General features: G+C 40.3%; 1 long non-coding RNA gene across 2 annotated transcripts in view; it reads left to right on the top strand.

Annotated features, from left to right (window-relative positions):
* The window catches only part of LOC138990003 (uncharacterized), a 77,866-nt gene that overhangs the window by 46,431 nt on the left and 12,185 nt on the right, over positions 1-19,250 (top strand). The window contains exon 3 of one of the 2 annotated variants that reach the window (XR_011466194.1): positions 29-221. The exons of the other annotated variant lie outside the window; for it this stretch is intronic. This is a non-coding gene — a long non-coding RNA (uncharacterized lncRNA). The remainder of the gene's footprint in view (positions 1-28; positions 222-19,250) is intronic. 2 annotated transcript variants of the gene reach the window in all.

The raw sequence follows: 19,250 nt of genomic DNA, 5'->3' as shown, positions 1-19,250 counted from the left end.
TTCACCAACCTCTCCTTGGATTTTCTAGGAAGAGGCAGAAACACTTTCATGACTTCCATGGCCCTGAAGAAGTTCATGACCATGCATCATCTGTATTCAGTCATGGGGATGAGTTCCCCATCGGTTGGTAAACCAAGGACTCTGGCATTGTTGATCACAGCCCACAGTCCTGTGATCAGCACTGCCTTTTGGTCCACAGGTAACAACTCTTGGCTGGAAAAGTAAGTATCAAGCCTAACTCTTATTTGCCTTATATTTGGATCAGTCTTCTAATGGTCTTTCCAAGTTGGGGGGCATTTCTTAACATCCCAACTATCGTAGATTTTTCAGTTAATAAGACTTCACCATATTTTTTGATTGCTTGGAGCCCAAGAGTCTTATTAGGAAAAAGCATGTGAACTCTGTCTATTTTTGGAGTTTTGATATGTATTGAATTTTCTGATGTGCTCAGGGATCTGCAGGAAGCCAGAGTGAAGAGAGACAAAACTCTGTTTCCGAAAACAAAAAGCAAAAAACCCCAAAACCAAAATGAAACCCACTTTGTATGAGAAATAATTTGGCAATTTGACTGAGCAGCAAGGCCTAAATATCAGAGTTCAGAGGTGACATGCTTATCAGCTCATACATGGCCTTTCCTCCTCAAATACACCTGCTTCACCACCAGGGCCCCTTTCTTACCCTGCAGTGCCTGTGACCCTATGGAGAATGGGCTGTGACACAGTGGAGAGAACCAGAGGGACTCAATAGCACTGTGTGGGGATCCCTTCTGTAGGAGTTCTTATGAGAAGCAGATGTCTGGAGAGGGAGAAGAATAGCTGCACTTGGTGGTTTAGAGGAAACCAGTTGGCCTGGAGTGGGTAGTGTCCTGTGAATGAGGGAGCTACAGTGGTTAACAGGGCAGGATGAAAGAGGGCAGGCTGAGACCATAATCCTTCATGTGACACCCCACCCTTTTCTTCTGGCTCGTAAGGGATACAAGGGGATTCCCTGGTGGCTCAGACAGTTAAGAATCCACCAACAACGCAGGAGACCTGGATTCGATTCTTGGGTTGGGAAGATCCCCTGGAGGAGGGGATGGCAACCCACTCCAGTATTCTTGCCTGGAGATTCCTATGGACAGAGGAGCCTGGAGGGGCTATGGTCCATGGGGTTGCGAAGAGTTGGACACGACTGAGCAACTAACATGACTAACATAAGGGATTCCACCAACTAGTAGATATCTGGGTTATAGCCTTGGAAATTCTTTGAACTGATTGGGGAAGGTAATTCCAAAAAAAGACTGGACTTCCTACTAGGAAGTAGGCATGTGCCTGTGAGGGAAACTGCTTCCTTCCTCCTTAGATATTTTTCCACAGATAATGTGCGTCGTAGGTTAGAGCAGTTCTAAAATATTGTTTTATTGTTAAAAATATTTTTATTTGAGAAACGTTAGAACAAATAGATAAGCAAAAAAAAAAAAAAAAAAGGAAGTAAGAAGAATTTTCCACTTGGAGCTAACCACTGTCAACTTGGTATGAACTCTTATAGTCTCCTTTTTATGCATATTTATTCTTTTAACAAACAGTGAGTAGGCTGCATTTACAAAAATTAATCACCCTGCATATGCAGTTTTGTAATTTGCCTTTTCACTTAACAATACATAGTGAACACTTTTCCATGTGTAAACTTAAGACCGTTCCTTGCTTGGGTTTTGCAAATCTCCTGCTACTTTCTCTTGGGGATGCTCTTTTTATGAAAACTCAAGTTCCATATGCAGCTCTTTCACTTCTATCTCTAAATTTGCTTATTCCAAGAAGTACATTTGTTAAAAATTATAAACAGAAGGATTGAAAGAAGAGAAATCTTTCTTTCCATTTAAGAACCACATAAAAATGCTCTGAATGTATATTTGACGTTATCATCTGCTTCACAGATTTCTTTGGCCAGTATCCATTTTAATTGTTTTGCTGTCTGCCGTGTGGACTCTACAAAACTATCAGATCGCCTCTGCTAGGGAGATGTGGTAGAAGAGAGCTGAGGTGTTGGAAGGTGGGAGTGGGGGCAGAGAGAAGAGTTGACAGTAACCATCACTTACTTTTTCCTGATCTAGGACTGGGGTTCATGCGAATGTCAGCATTACTCTAGTGAGAAATCATACACTGAGAAGATTGACTTTAGAGGTAGATTTGACTTTATCTTCAAACCAAACAGAATCTAAATGGCCAAATGCAGCCTTTTCTTTTTTGAGGGCAATGTTTTCTCCAGAATATTAATAGGTGTCATACCTAACAAAAAAGGATTCTGGGATCAAGCAAATTTGTGAAACATTGTATTTTAGATAAACACGTGTCTTCAGTGCAGGACATCTCAGAGCATTTAGCAAGTTAATATGCACCATGATGGCCTGGGAGAGGAAAGTAATCAAAGTTTCCTAAATTCACACACTCTCTTTTGAGGTAGGGTACATGCATATCGGGGTTCCTTGGTGACAGTTCATGGAGTCACTGAGAATTAGACAAGACTGAGGTGACAGCACGCACGCATGCACCTGTGCATGTTAACGACTTTGGGAAATGCTAGCCCAGAAGCACAGTACTCTGTGCGTGAGTGCTAAGTCACTTCACTTGTATCCAACTCTTTGAGACCCCATGGACCGTAGCCAGCCAGGTTCCTCTGTCCATGGGATTCTCCAGGCGAGAATGCGGGAGTGGGTTGCCATGCCTTCCTCCAGGGGATCTTCCCGACCCAGAGATCAGGCCCGTGTCTCTTATGGCCTCCTTCATTGGCAGGCAGGGGTCTTTACCACTAGTGTGACCTGGAAACTGATACTAAAATCAGGAAAAAAAAACAAAAGTAGTTTCATTGTTCTACTTAGGATGGAGATGCTGTCTTATAATTTGCCTTCTAGGAGGTACTTTAGTCAAAAACTGCCTTCTATGTGGGGTGTGAGAGAGTCATTCTTGGTGATTTTAAGTGAGAAACTCTAAGCCAAGATGCTTTCTTGAGCAACTTGTAACATTCATTCTCTCTTTGCTTTGCTTACTTGCAAAATAACAGGTGCTGGCTGAGAGATGAAAAGTGTGTTTATAAGTCTTGATTTCTTCCCTCTTACGTTCCTCAAACTCTTCTTGATCCTGGGGACCGTCATCCTGGAATGAAACCCAGGCAGCCTTCCTTTCTGAAGCCAACTAAAGGGCGCTCTGGTTGCCCTCTCGCCCAACCTACTTTTCCTGCACCCAGTGATTTACTGCCTTAGGCGGAGTTGGGGAAAGTCCTTAATGAGCCGTAAGGCTTGGAGCTGTGCTTGGAGCTCCCTCTAACCACAACTATTCTTATCAAAAAAATTTACCAGAAAATGAAGACCCCAGAAGAGGTCCTCTGATGGAGGAGGAGTGGTGGGTATTTGAAAAAGGGAGGCAGGGCAGCATTCCTGGTCATCCATAAATTAAAACAAACAAAGGAAAATCACATCCAACTGTAGTCAATTGCTCCTGTAAGAGAAGGAGTATAATTCAAAGAGGTTTATGTATTTTGGCGGAGGATGGGGTGTGTGTGGGAGTTTAAAAGCATAGAATAACATGACTGGGAACCAGTTCCAGCCGCTGGCCAGCTTGTGCTTCCTCACTCTGTCCAGCTAGTTGTGCCTTGAGCCAATTTTTTTTCCCTCCCTTCTTTATCCCTATTTGATCTCTTCCATGTCTGAGACACCAGGGGGTGTTGAAAGAAGGGCTGCATGTGTCCGCGATAACATCTTACATTTCATAATTAGTAACCATTTCAAAGCACAGTCCTGCATTGTACTTTGTCTTGTTCTTACACTAAGCCTGTGAATGAGCACAGGATTTGTTCCCATTTTATAGAGGAGGAATTGAAACATAAAGACAAGCCTGAAAACATAAAGCAGGTTAATGGCAGAGCTAAGAGAGGAGTCTGAGTTCCCAGCCAGGGATCTAGGCTTTTGTGGTCTAGAGCTCTCTGGGTTGCCACACTAGCCTCTGGGCTATCACATCTCAAATGAGAAAGGACTAACCTTTGGTTATGATAATCTGCCCACTGCAGGCTGAATTGAGAATGTGAAGGGTGTTTATTAGAAAACTTTGAGTCATCTCTCAGCAGCAGGGCTTGAGTTGAGATTGTGGACATAGATGAAGGCTATACAGGCAAAGGCTATTTATTCAGTTTGCTGTCTGTCACAAGGGAATCATTTACCATGATTTGCTCTTGGCAAAGAAACAGGTGGAGGAGTGGGAAAACTTTATAATGGGAAAAAAAAGAATGCTTTAGGTAAGTCCTGTTGGCATGGGGAAGTTTCGGTGGGCTAACTAGAAGTGGGGCATCCTATTTGCCTAGATAGGAGACTGTATTTGGCTTTCTCTTGTTGGTCCTAAGTTAGAAGTGGGAGCAAAAATTAGAGAAATTGTCAATTATTAATCGAGTCTTGGCCATTTTGGCCAAGTCAGGGACTGATGACTGCGGGCAGTAGATTGGCTTCTTTGAGTTGGTTTCTGTGGGTGGTGGGTCACAGTTGTACTTTTAGATAAAGTCTCGCCATCATCTGTTTGTATATTCAGTTTCTCAGGATTGAGTGGGGAAAAGGAACAAGGATGGGATCTTGGCAGTGCATCAAAGTGTCCAAGAAGAATGATCCCTTTTTGGCTTCAGAGTCTCTGATCAAGCATATCCCATGAATCCTGGGTCCAGACTTTAAAAAGGTGGCAAATTGCCTTCCTTGCTGACCCGTAATGAGAATATGGTAGCCAAAGGTGATGAAGTCAAGTCCACCATCAAGTTCCAGATGAAGAAGATGCCATGTCTGGCAGCGCCTGTTGGCCACATGGTGATGACAGATGATGAGCTTGTGTACAACGTCCACTTAGCTGTCAACTTCCTGGTGTCCTTGCTCAAGAGAAATTGGCAGAATGTTTGGGCTTTGTACATTAAGAGTGCCATGGGCAAGCGCCTGTACATGGCACAGCTTAATAAACCATACTGCCATTTATAAATAAAATAAAATAAATTAAAAATTTTCAAATATTTGACTAAATTTGTACTGATCTAAAATCCTGGTTTGTGGAGGGGGTGGGGTGAATCCCTAGGATTAGGTAATTTGTTTGCAAATAATCTAAAAGCCTTAATATAATTGCATAATCTTTGATCCAATCCCTGAATTGATTTTACTGAAATATTCAGATGAGTTTTCAAAGATGTGTGCATGAGGATATCTTTTAAATATGATTTATGATGGTGAAAAATGAAGAAAACAGGAAAATAATTAAATAGATGTTAATACATTTAAGCTAGAACATATTATGCAGCCTTCAAAATAATGCTGTAAGTATATGCTAACTTAGAAAAGTGATGCTTCCTAAGGCCCACTTGACTTCGCATTCTAGGATGTCTGGCTCTAGGTGAGTGATCACACCATCGTGAGTATCTGGGTCATGAAGATCATTTTTGTATAGTTCTTCTGTGTATTCTTGCCACCTCATCTTAATATCTTCTGATTCTTTTAGGTCCACACCATTTCTGTCCTTTATGGTGCCCATCTTTGCCTGAATTGTTCCCTTGGTATCTCTAATTTTCTTGAAGAGATCTCTAATCTTTTCCATTCTATTGTTTTCCTCTATTTCTTTGCATTGATCGCTGAGGAAGGCTTTCTTATCTCTCATTGGTATTCTTTGGAACTTTGCATTCAAATGGGTATATCTTTCCTTTTCTCCATTGCCTTTTACTTCTCTTCTTTTCACAGCTATTTGTAAGGCCTCCTCAGACAACCATTTTGCCTTTTTGCATTTCTTTTTCTTGGGGATCATCTTGATCACTGCCTCCTGTACAATGTTATGAACCTCTGTCCATAGTTCTTCAGGCACTCTGTCTATCAGATCTAATCCCTTGAATCTATTTGTCACTTCCACTGTGTAAAAAGTTCTGTCTAGTCAAAGCTATGGTTTTTCTAGTAGTCATGTGTGGATGTGAGAGCTGGACCATAAAGAAATCTGAGCACTAAAGAATTGATGCTTTTGAACTGTGGTGTTGGAGAAGACTCTTGAGAGTCCCTTGGACTGCAAGGAGATCCAGACAGTCCATTCTAAAGGAGATCAGTCCTGGGTGTTCTTTGGAAGGACTGATGCTGAAGCTGAAACTCCAATACTTTGGCCACCTGATGAGAAGACCTGACTCACTTGAAAAGACCCTGATGCTGGGAAAGATTGAGGGCAGGAGGAGAAGGGGACGACAGAGGATGATGTGCTTGGATGGCATCACTGACTCTACAGACATGAGTTTGAGTAATCTCCGGGAGTTGCTGATAGGCAGGGAAGCCTGGCATGCTGCAATCCATGGAGTCGCAGAGTCAGACACGACTGAGTGACTGAACTGAAGTGAACTGAACTTAGAAAAGACATCCATGGAATAATGTGAAGTTTTAAAGACAAGAGGTATCTAAACCATGCATAGAATATGTTTCCATTTTAGTAAGAAAATAGATATTCTAGCTAAATATACAATAGTTATATTCCAAATGTTTGTACATACATAGGAACATTATATATAATAATAATATAAATATATATAATGCTTTTAATGACTTTTGTGTAAACATCTGGAAGATTACATAGCAAGTACCAACAGTGGTTTTATCTAAGTTGTTTGATATGGCTTCTTTGTTTTTTCTTTAAATATTTCTCTGTTTTCTGAATTTTGTTTTTGCTATGAGAAAATAGAAATTCATTTAAAATGCTTACATTTGTAAAAAGAAATAGGATAATTTGACCCTCTTGGAACTACTTTGTCATAAAAATATTTACTCTCTAATATACAGATATAAATATTTATAAATATATTAATAAATTATACACATTTATATATAGTGTCTGTTTGGGATCCAGTAGCTAAACATACATATCTCTTCATAAAAAGGCTACATATGCACAACTTAGAAGACCTAGAAAATATGCTTTTCTGATGTGGTTAAATTTCCTTTTGCAAGAAGATTGAGTGACTCTGCATAATGGTCTGTTTTTCCCTAGAAATTATGGTCCCTTCTAGGTAGGAAAAATCACTACCTTAGCTCTGAATCTTTCAACCTGAACTTTGGAGGGTGGTTGCATAGCAACTGCTGATGCTGTAAGTGACTTCTCTTGGTTCTCTGGGGGGTTGATATTGATTTGTACAATAAAACAGTGCATTCAGAACCTTTGCTAGTTATAATAGGATAAAAGAGCTACATGAGATGGGACCTTTTAGAAGCCCTTTGAACAAAGACTGAGTCAGGTGAAGGGCATTGAGTTGGTTCCATTGGAGATGGTGGATTGAATACAGGACAACTGTGAGCACTGAAATTCAAGGATGCTGATTCTTCAAGAAATGCATTATTTCCCTTCTTTTCATCAACATTTACTGATTTCCTACCTGGGGCCAGGCACTGTACTAGTCATTGCTGCTGCTAAGTCACTTCAGTCGTGTCCGACTCTGTGCGACCCCAGAGACGGCAGCCCACCAGGCTCCCCTGTCCCTGGGATTCTCCAGGCAAGAACACTGGAGTGGGTTGCCATTTCCTTCTCCAATGCATGAAAGTGAAAAGTGAAAGTGAAGTCGCTCAGTTGTGTCTGACTCTTAGTGACCCCATGGACTGTAGCCCACCAGTACTAGTCATTAGGGATACAATAATGAAACTTGGTGGTCTCTATCACCTGGAAGCTCTTACTTCAGTGAGGAAGAAAAATTGAAAAATTAATAACTTCACCACCTAATGCTAAGTGATGGCAGTATGTGTGGGGCTGTTATGGGACACAGAGAAAGGGTATCTAAGGCCACCGAGGGATCATTCTGCAGTCATTTCTTGAGCAGTGACTGTATGTCTTGGCATTGGAGGTACAAAGATGAATGAGACTTGGCTCCTGGTCAAAAGGATTTTAACTGTCTGACAAGGGAGACAGGAAAAAACAATTCTATCTAATACAATGTGGTAAATATTCAGCTAGCACAAGGATTTAAGTATGAGAGCACAGAGGTAGAGATTAATGAGTGATTAATGCCTACTTAATACTCTACTGTTTGCAGAGCTCTTAAAAACATACATTACCTCATTTGATGTTTATGAAGATGTAGGATTTATCTCTTTTTTATTGATGAGGAAACTGAGGCTTGGAGATGTTGTGACTTGTCTAAGGTTGTTGTATCAGTAACAAAATATCATTGATTGAGTGGCCTAAAAAACAGACATTTATTTTCTCATGGTTCTGGAGGTTAGAAGGCTCAGATTAAGATATGGCAGGGTCAATTCCTGATGAGAACCCTTTTCTTGGCTTGCAGTCTTTTCTGTCCCCACAAGGCAGAAAAAGGAACTGAGCCCTCTGGTATCTCTTCTTATAAGGACACTAATCCTGTTGGACCAAGGCCCTATTCCTATGATCTCATTTAACCTGAATTGAGCTTCTCTGGTGGCTCAGTTGGTAGAGAATCCACCTGCAATGCAGAAGACCAGGTTCAGTTCCTGGATTGGGAAGATACCCTGGAGAAGGAAATGGCAATCCATGCCAATAGTGTTGCCTGGGAAATCCCATGGACAGAGAAGCCTGGCAGGCTACAGTCCATGGGTCACAAGAGTTGGACATGACTTAGCGACTAAACCACCACTTCCTTAGAGGACCCATCTCCAAATATAGTCACAGTGGTGTTCAGTGCTTCAGCACATGAATTTTGGGAGACACACTTAGTCTATAAACAGCTGAACTGTGAACGTAGGCTTTTAATCTCCGAATCATGGGGGTGTGTGTGTGCACATGTATATTTCTACACCATACTAGAGGCATTTTTTCCAATATGATGCATCAGTGACTCTCATAACACAGAGAACAGTTGTGGTGTTATGAACATTGGGGTACATGTATCTTTTTGAATTAGTTTTTGTCTTTTCCAGATATATGCCTAGGAGTGGGATTGCTGGATCATATGGTAGTTCTCATTTTAGTTTTTAAAGGAACCTCCATACTGTTCTCCATAATGGCTATACCAGTTAACAGTCCCACTAACAGTGGAGGTGGGTTCCCTTTTCCCACATCCTCTCCAGCATTTGTTATTTGTAGACTTTTTAATGAAGGCCATTCTAACCTGTGTGAGGTGATACCTCATTGTAGTTTGATTTGCATTTCTCTGATACTTAGTGATGCTGATCATTTTTCATGTGCTTTTTGGACATCCATATGTGTTCTTTGGAGAAATGTCTCTTTGGGTCTTCTGCCAATTTTTTGATTGGGTTGTTTATTTTTTTATATTGAACCGTATGAGCTGATTGAATATTTTAGAAATTAGGAGTTCTGACATTTTGGGTCTCTGTTTATGCTCCCTTCTCCAGTTTGTCTTCCTTACTTACTGGATGTGGTCCTTTCTATGATGCCTGGAGCTTATACACAGTCCAGCCATATTCATGTGGGGCTTGTCACTAGGAACTCTAGTTTTAAGGTGAGGATCCCATGTGGGAGGTGGGGATAGGAGGCAGAACAGGGCTTGTGAGGACTGGGACTGGGACACTGGGTAGAAAGTAGAAGAGACTAGCTCTGTTTTAAAAGAGGAATATACTTGAGCAGGTTCCCATTGCCCAGTCGAAGATGAGACCACAGGCTGCTCCAGGATGATTTGGAGGAGTAGGAGGGGATGGTGTAGGCGGGCCACAGCCAGCAGTGAGGACTACAGGCTGGGAAAGGACGTTTTGACAACATCAGTAGGTGTCACACCATGTTTCATTTCCCATCCTCTTACCTTCCCCTTCTAGAAGAGCAAGATGCTTCTTCCTGCTTGTGTGAGGCTGATGTTGCTCCTCTTGACCTTCTCCAGCCTTGTGATCTTCAGATCTTGGCTATACCTTCACATCACCAGGGGCACATTTAAACAATCTTTGTACTCATGACCCATCTTCAGAGATTCTGATTTCACTGGCTTTCTTTTTATTTTTTTTTCAGAGGGATGGCTTATCTTTTGAAAGCTTTTCAAAAGATCTTGACGTGAGGCCATGGATGAAAATCAGATATATTCCTTCTGTCCCATTCTGGAGGGTGTGGGGCATAAACTGTGATTCCCAAACTTTTGACAACCTCATCCATTTTAATCCTCTTAAGACCTGGGGAGCAGACAGGTATCATGACTTTACAGATGAAAACCTGAGACTGCCTTTGGCCTGTGAATTGGGAAGTTCTAGTTGGTAGCCAGGAGGCACAGACAGAACAGTCTTAGTATGAGGAATCAGGAAGGAGTGATTTTAAGTTCCTCTGCTGGCTTGGGCAGACACAGCTGCATTCATTTATTCATTGAACAAATGTTTGCTGAACGTCCACACGTACCAGATGCTGTACAAGGTGCTCAGTTAAGAACTACCTGTGGCTTGTGGTAGGGGCTGGCGATGGTGGCACAGGTTGGGGGCCACCCCCTCAGGGGCCCAGCCTTGGTAGTGGCTCCCCGGAGAAGTGTGCATTGTCAGAGCGTTGTATAACCGGAAAAGATACTGCCGGTCACAGTTTGCTTTGCCTACATGACTCACACACTGAAAGAATGAATTGAATTTGCTTTTCCATTTAAAATTAAGCCTAGTCAGAATCTACAGTCCTGTTGGGATGAAGGTTAATAAACTGCAGCAAAGGATAATTATGGCACAGTTGAACGTATGGCATGGGGACCACAAATAGAGAACACATAGCTTTAGCCTCACGTATTCTATTCTGGGGAAACTGACTGCTCTGACACCCACTGACGTCCACCCGGCTCTGTGCGGGGACATTCCGCTGAACAAAGCCAGTGGATATCTCACATTCTGCAGATTTTTCACATACTATTACTGAGGCCTTTTCCACTGTTTTGTTTTAATTCAAGTAGGCTTTTACTTAAGACGTAGAGGTCATAACTTTTATATCCTCAGGCTTGATTTAAAAACTAGCCGTGACAGATAGTAAACAGTGGTCTCGTTTTCTTGGAACAATAGTTTATGACATTGTGGTTAGGAACTGAAACTTGGTGGCTAAACATCAGGGAAAGCGTATGGTCTTTGAAACTGAACAGATCCAGAAATGATTCCTGATTTTGTCGTTTTACTTCACTGGGGTCTAAGACAAGTTACTCGACCATTTTGAACCTCTGTTTCCTCATCTTTAAAGTGGGATTGGTGGTGGTGGTTTAGTCACTAAGTCATGCCCGACTCTTGTGACCCCATGGACTGTCACCTGCCAGGCCTCTGTGCATGGGATTTCCCGGGCAAGAATACTGCAGTGGGTTGCCATTTCCTTCTCCAGGGAATCTTCCTGACCCAGGAATCAAATCCGGGTCTCCTTCACTGCAGGAAGATTCTTTACCGACTGAGCCACCAGGGAAGCCCTTAAAATGCGGCAATGTGATAAAGTATATGTATGCCTCACATAGTACCTAGAATGAAATTGAATGTAATTGACTTTTATGAATAGTCCTTTCTTCTTTTGTGTTGACATGATATATCAATTTATAACCTTAGGGCTTAGGTTTGAGGAGAGGTAGAGCATACAGGTCTTAGTTGACATTCCATATTGGAAAAAGAGACCACATAATTTCTACCATAGATTATAAATATCTAAGGAAGATAAACAGCATGTTTTTTACTTGTGTAAATTACATTTGGTTTTGTCTGTTTGTGAATTGCTGAATGGTAGGCAGATACAATGTTGAAGTAAGAAGAAAAACAATACCTGTCAAGAGAGTCTTATCTACATGCCAGGCACTTTTCATCTGTTATCTGACTTTATCCTCACAACAAAGAGAAGTATTATAATCTCTATTTATTTATTTTTTGATAAGAGTTAAAATTTAATATGTAATCCTGATAAAAGTTTTAGTAAATAAACTATAGTTGAAAGAGTATCTCCCTAACATGGTAAAGAATAGCCAATCAACAGCCAGAAATATTCTTTAAAAAAAATTTTTTTTAATGTAAATTTATTTATTTCAATTGGAGGCTAATTACTTTACAATATTATATTTACATGCAAAAAAACTAAAAAATAAGACAAGTTCATTGCTTTCCCAAAGTCATACACTCAGTGGCAGAGTTGGGATTCCAAGCCAAGGGATAGAATCCTTGAAGTAAATCATTGAAGATGGTGGCTGTTATTATCAATATTATTATTTTTTGATTTATTTTCATCATGAGAGTAACATTCCAGTACTGATACGCTGGAACTTGCTGAATAAATGAAAAATAGAATTAGTGCCTGCAGGAAGGGTGTGCTTAACTGTCCAGGATGATTATTCACGAATGGAGGCACAAGCTGAGTGAATGGAATAATTACCCCTAAAGAACCCAGGGCTCTTTGGGCTGGTAACATCCACAATGTAATGACCACACACTAATAATCTTAATGTTTGCCTAATAGTTCATTGACTGAAGGAACAATGATTTCCTTAATTGTTTTGCCTTTGCTTGACATTTTGTTTGAGTATTAATTTTCCATATAATCAATCTTTTAAATATTTTCCCTATAACTTATTTGACTTATTTAATAGTCTTTACAAGTGTGTCTTTTGGGTGATATGTACCGTGTTTTGACATTTATGTTCTCAAGACACATAAAGGCTTCAAGATTTATAGCAAGGCTAGAATTCACCCAGTGACTACATCAAGCAACAACAGAATATCCCCTATGTAATGATCAAAAGTGTTAATAATTTTTCTGTAGTCAGCCTAATGATTTCAACAACTGATCTTTAATATATGTGAGCTTAATTACTATTAAGAACAGAAGGCTTAGATGCCTTTCAGGTCTCCCTTCACACTTATCTTCAATAATTTAATCTTTTTCTGAGCATCAGCCTGTAGTTGGTTATGTTTTCTCCATTTATGTGCATTTATCCAGGTCAAAATGTGGTTAGAGTGATGACATAGAGAGGAAATTCAGGACTCTTGACCCAGTGCCAGAGGCCTGAATAAACATTCCCGTGTCTGAGATTTTGTGGTTGGGGAAGGTCTCTGGACCTGTCCTCTCAAAATGTCAGGAGCTTACTGAAAATGTAGCCTTTGGTGATTAAAAAAAAAAAAACACAGTGGTCATTACATGGACATTGGAAATATCTGTTTCTTTTAAAATTAGGCAGATGATTGTTGTTGGTGGTGTTGATGAAAGAGAGAGTGCTTGTTAAGAAGGATCTTAGTAACCATCCTTTACTGGGGCAAGCAAACAAAACCCATAAACACAGTGTATGGCAAATACTATTAGAAGCACAGCAACCCAAAATTCACAGGGCTCCCCAAGAATACACCTCAAAAGGGACTGCAGCCCTCTTGGTTAACATAATCCCAGAAAAGATCCAGTAAGGAGATTAATTGTCTGCAAAAGATATACATGGCCAAGAGGAACTGACAGGTTCAACCTCCAGGAGTCTTCACATTTTTGGTTTCCCATCAGATTTTTATCTCTCGTCTCAAGCAGTAGGATCTGGCAAGAGGGATACAAAGACTCTGTGATTCAGCTTTCAGAAAAGCTGAGGGAAGAACGAGGCCATGGATCTCTGTTAACAATCCTCTGTGCTTTAGACCACAGTGTGAGAACTTGGAGGCGTAAAGGCCAGAGGAACTTACAGCAGGAATCTTGGCCTGAAATAGATTTTAGGGAGTTTTGCATAAAGGTATTTACTTTTGGAAGATAATATTAGTTCACTTATTTCCTATGGAAACTGGAAAATAAACACCCACTTAAAATAAACACATGCACATACTTAATTTCTTTGTCTACCCTTTCCTCAACTAGTGAGTAAGGAAAGTGTGTGTGTGTGTGTGTGTGTGTGTGTGTTTGTAATACATTTTTGTTTGTTTCAACTTCTTTCATGGTGGCTGCCAAGCAGACATGGATGGATGGATTTTGATCAGGATAAAGGCAGTTTGCCCATTACCTGCCATGCTGGGACTTATGCCTACCAGCGGGTAGGCCTCCCTGAAGTTCAGCTTGTCTGTCAACATGCCGATGCAGCGAGATGGATGTGTTTTGAGGTGGAATTATTTTTCAAAGTCTGTTTGAGCCAGTTCCTGGTCTAACGCCAGGTCTTACATAATAACGTATATCACGAACCTTCACTGAGAGGGAAAACAACAGGCCCGTGTTTCTGAAAGGTGCTTCAGCTTAGGCCAATCCTGCTTGCCCATTTACTCTGAGTAAAATTCTTTTTCCAGAAACCTCCAAGGGAGTCCAGGGTGCAGAAAAGAGAAATGTGTTTGCTTGTGGGTTTAGCAGTTTATCTGTCACCACTCCTATGAAAGAGCCAGGCTGTCTCACTGGTGATTAATTCAGTGCCACTCTTCTTGCAGAGCTGGGCGCCACTCACTGCGTGTGTTTTGGCAGTCTCTGATGTCAAAGGTGTGCTGATTTCTACATTGGAGCAGTGGGTCTGAAGAGAGTGGAATAGTTCTAGAGTTATTAAAAAGAAGGATGACACAACACCCCCTCCTTTCATTGATTCTGAGCACTGTGTCAAGTGTGGTGTTGCTTGGGTGTTGTACTGGTTACTTATTCTGCACCTCAGATTATGCCTCAGTTTCAGCCGGTCAGAATTTGGGAAGGGCTATGATGGGTGGTTCTGGCATCATCCATCTCAAGGGATGGTAGTTAAGTGATGACTAGAGCTGGAACAGCAGGTGCCTGTAGGAGCTAGGGTTTGCCTGGGCATCTTTCTTTCTCTCTCCAGGTGGTCTCAAAGCGTCTCTATGTGGTCTCTCCTTGGGATAACTTGGGCCTCCTCACAGCATGGTGGTTCAGAGAGCTGGCATGTTACATGGTAAACCAGGCTTCTAAGACTAGTGCTCCAGTGAGTCAGGGGGAAGTTATGTCACCCTTTCTAACTTAGCTTTGGAAGGTATGCAGAGTCACTTCTGCTGCATTTCTGTTGGTTCTAAGCAAACCCAAGTGTACTTAAGGGGAGGCAACACAGATGCTACTTAAAAAAAAAAAAAAACTTTTTGTTTTGTATTAGAGTATAGCTGATTAACCATGCTGTGATAGTTTTAGGTACACAGCAGAGCAACTCGGCCATACATATACATGTATCCATTCTCCCCCAAATTCCCCTTCAAGCCAGACTGCCACATAACTTTGAGCTGAGTTCCCTGTGCTATAAGTAGGTCCCTGTTGGTTATCCATTTTAAATATAGCAGTGTGCACCTGTCAGTCTCAAACTCCATAACTATCCCTTCCCCCTTGCAGACCCCAGTTTTTGATGGGAGAAAGACCAAGGTCATAATGTAGTATGATCTGTGGGATGCTGCTGTGTTTGGAAAGTACAATTTGTCGTAGGTGCAACACTGCTCAAGACAAAAGAATCATAAGGACAGTCCAACTGGAAACAGGTCCCTATGATCCAAAGTCTCATATACCCTTTTGAATGGTAAAATAGACAGTGGTCATTCTATGAAATCTTATCTTTTTGTATATAAAATAAGTTATATTGAGATATCCTTTGTATTCAGTAAAATGCACACATTTAAAGTGTACAGTTCAATAAATTTTGATTGATGTATGCAATTGTGACAACCACTCCAATCAAGATACAGAATACTTTTTATTACTCTCCAAGTTCTTTGTTCCTGTGCCATAAATCCCTGTCAGTCTTGGCTCCTGGCAACCATTGATCTGCTTTCTGTTGCTATTGATTAGTTTTGCCTGTTCTAGATTATCAAGGAATCTTACACTGTGTACCTTTTGTTGGCATTTTTTTGTTGTTGTTGTTGGCATTTTTTGAGATTCATCTATTTTGTTGTGTATATCAACATTATTGTTGAGCAGAATTCCATTGTATGTATATTCTGCAGTTTGTTTATCCATTTTCCAGTTTGTAGACATTCTGATTGTTTATCGTTTTTAGCTATTATAAGTGAAGTTGTTTTAATGATTCATGTTCAAATTTTTGTGGAGTCATACATTTTCATTTCTCTCGGATCAATACCCAGCAGTGGGATTTCTGGATCATATAGCAAGTTCATATGTTGAGCTTTATAACTGATATTCTATTTTCCGAAGTGGTTGTTCCATTTTGCAGGCCCAGCAATGATATCTGAGAGTTCTAGTAGCCTCAAATTCTCACCAAACTTGATGGTGTCAGTCTTTATTTTTAGATAATTCAGTGGTGTGTATAGGTTTAAATATACATTTTCCTGATGATAAAAGATGTTGAGCATTATTTCATGCATTTATTGGACACCTGTATATCTTCTTTTGTGAAGTGTCTGTTGTTAAAATCTTCTTAATATTTTTTTGTCTTCTTCCTGCCAAATTGTAAGAGTTATTTAAATTTTCTTGACATGAGACCTTTATTATGTATGGGCTTCCCTGATAGCTCAGTTGGTAAGGAATCCACCTGCAACATAGGAGACCGTAGTTCAATTTCTGGGTTGGGAAGCTCCTCTAGAGAAGGGATGGGCTGCCCACCTCAGTATTCCTGGGCTTCCCTGTGGCTCAGCTGGTAAATAATGCATCTGCAATGTGGGAGACCTGGGTTCGATCCCTGGGTTGGGAAGATCCCCTGGAGAACGGAAAGGCTACCCCCACCAGTATTCTGGCCTGGAGAATTCCATGAACAATACAGTCTGTGAGTCAGACTCATGGACCGCAAAGAGACATGACTGAGTGACTTTCACTTTCACTTTCATTAAGTATGTGTGTGATGAATATTTTCTACCCATCTGTGGATTGTCTTTATTCTTTAATGATATCTTTGGACTAGGAGTTTTACATTTTAAATTTAAGTTTAGGCTCGCTCGCAGGTCCCCGCAGAGGCCCTCGCGCGGCAGTGAGGTGGCGCCGAGGCCGAGGAGAGGGCGAGGAGGCGACCGCGCTTTTTTTTTAAAAAAAAAAAAAAATAAATTTAAGTTTAATTTATAATTTCATCTTTTATGTTTTGTACTTATTTGCTCTATCTAAAAATATTTTACCTATCCCATGGTCACAAAGATTTCCTCTCATGTATTTTTCTAGATCAATTTCAAGTTAATTTTTTGTGTATGATGTGAGGTAAGGGCCAAGGTTTATTTTTATGTTTTAAATGTGGTATCTGAGTTTTCTAGAACTATTCTAGAAACATTATCTTTTACTAATTGAATTACCTTTGCACTTCTGTTGAAAATCAACAATGTCTGGTTCTATTTTTGAATTGTCTATTCTGTTCCATTTCTTTATATACCTATGTAAATGCCATACTGTCTCCATTTCTATAGCTTTACAGACAGTCTCAAATTCAAATAGTTTAAGTTTTCCAAGTTTGTGATTCCCTTTCAAAATTTCTTTGACTATTCTAGGTCCTTTATATTATATTATTGTTTTAAAAATAGCCTGTTAATTTCTTTAAAAAGCTTCCTAGGATTTGATTGGAATTACATTGGACATATAGATCAATTCAGGGGAAGCTGACCTATGTTTAATACTTTTTGAATAACTGAAATCTTGGCAAGCATGTTTTCTGATCACAATGGAAATAAATTATAGATAAATAAAATAAAAATATGACTTGAGGATTCCCACATTTTTTGAAATTTTGTAAAACATTCATATAAGCCATGGGTCAAAGAAGAAATCACAAGGGAAATTTGAAAATATTTACACTGAATGATGAGACATACACACACAATATATAAAACTGTATAGAAGTGTTTAAAGGGATACAGCTCTATATGCTTACATGAGACAGAATAAGCTTTAAAACCAATAATTTAAGTTTCCTACTCAAGAAGCTAAATTAAGCCCTAACTAAATAGAAGAAAGGAAAAATAAGGAGCAGAAATCAATGAAATAGAAAACAGAAAAGCAATAGAGAAGTCCCCCTCACTCCCAATTCTATCACTCAGTCTGGGGGAGTTCAGTTGTCAACATTGTTAAGAGGCCCAGGTGGTGAAGAACTGAAGGTATACTTCCAGATGACTGAAGCCCTAGTCAATGTCTTTACTAAAACCTCATACTGTGATCTGAGACAAAACTACCAGCTAAGCTACTCCCAGATTCCTAACCCACAGTGACTGAGATAATAAATATTTGTTCTTTTAAGATGCTTTTAAAAATAGAGAACATTAATAAAATCAGTGCTGTCTTTTTTGGAACACCTACCTAGACTGATCAAGAAACACAGAGAAAAGATTCAAATTATCAACCTGAGGAATTATATGACATCAGTATGTATCCCACAGAAATTAAAAAGATAAAAGAATATTATACACTGTTGCATATTACTTGATAACAAAAAAATTGAAAAACCTAGGTGAAATAGACAAATATTTTGAAAGGCATAAATGACAAAAACTGGCATAGAAAGAAATTGAAAATCTGAATACCCCTAATTCTTTTAACAACATTAAATCTGAAACTTAAAAACTTTCTCCAAAGAAATTTCCAGGCCTGGGTGGCTTCAGTGGTAAATTCTGCTGCTGCTGCTGCTGCTGCTAAGTCGCTTCAGTTGTGTTCGACTCTGTGGGACCCCATAGACGGCAGCCCACCAGGCTCCCCTGTCCCTGGGATTCTCCAGGCAAGAACACTGGAGTGGGTTGCCATTTCCTTCTCCAGTGCATGAAAAATGAAAAGTGAAAGTGAAAGTGAAGTCGCTCAGTCGTGTCCAACTCTCAGCAACCCCATGGACTGCAGCCTACCAGGCTCCTCCATCCATGGGATTTTCCAGGCAAGAGTACTGGAGTGGGGTGCCATTGCTTTCTCCGTCAATGGAAAATTCTAGCGTATGTTTAAAGAAGAAATAATATCAAACTTATTCAGAAAACAGAGCAAGAGAGAAGTATTACCCTAATACTAAAATCAGAGCAAGATAATATATACCGATCAGTCAGTCAGTCAGTTCAGTTGTTCAGTGGTGTCTGACTCTCTTTGTAGCCCCATGGACTGCAGTACGCCAGGCTTCCCTGTCCATCACCAACTCCTGTAGCTTGCTCAAACTCATGTCCATTGAGTCGGTGATGCCATCCAACCATCTCACCCTCTGTCGTCCCCTTCTCCTCCTTCAATCTTTCTCAGCATCAAGGTCTTTTACAATGAGTCAGTCATTTGCATCAGGTGACCAAAATGAATATTCAGGACTGATTTATACCAACAGCCTTTATTAACACATTTACAATAAACATTAATAAAACACTACAAAATAGAGTTCAGTTTAGTTCAGTTCAGTCCCTCAGTCGCGTCTGACTCTTCACGACTCCATGAATCGTAGCATGCCACGCCTCCCTGTCCATCACCAACTCCCGGAGTTCACTCAGACTCACGTCCATCGAGTCAGTGATG

This window comes from Bos mutus, chromosome 11 (genome assembly GCF_027580195.1).
Source record: "Bos mutus isolate GX-2022 chromosome 11, NWIPB_WYAK_1.1, whole genome shotgun sequence".
NCBI lineage: Eukaryota > Metazoa > Chordata > Mammalia > Artiodactyla > Bovidae > Bos > Bos mutus.
The sequence above is the reverse complement of the archived record's forward strand: the minus strand, read 5'-3'. Positions and strand labels throughout refer to the sequence as shown.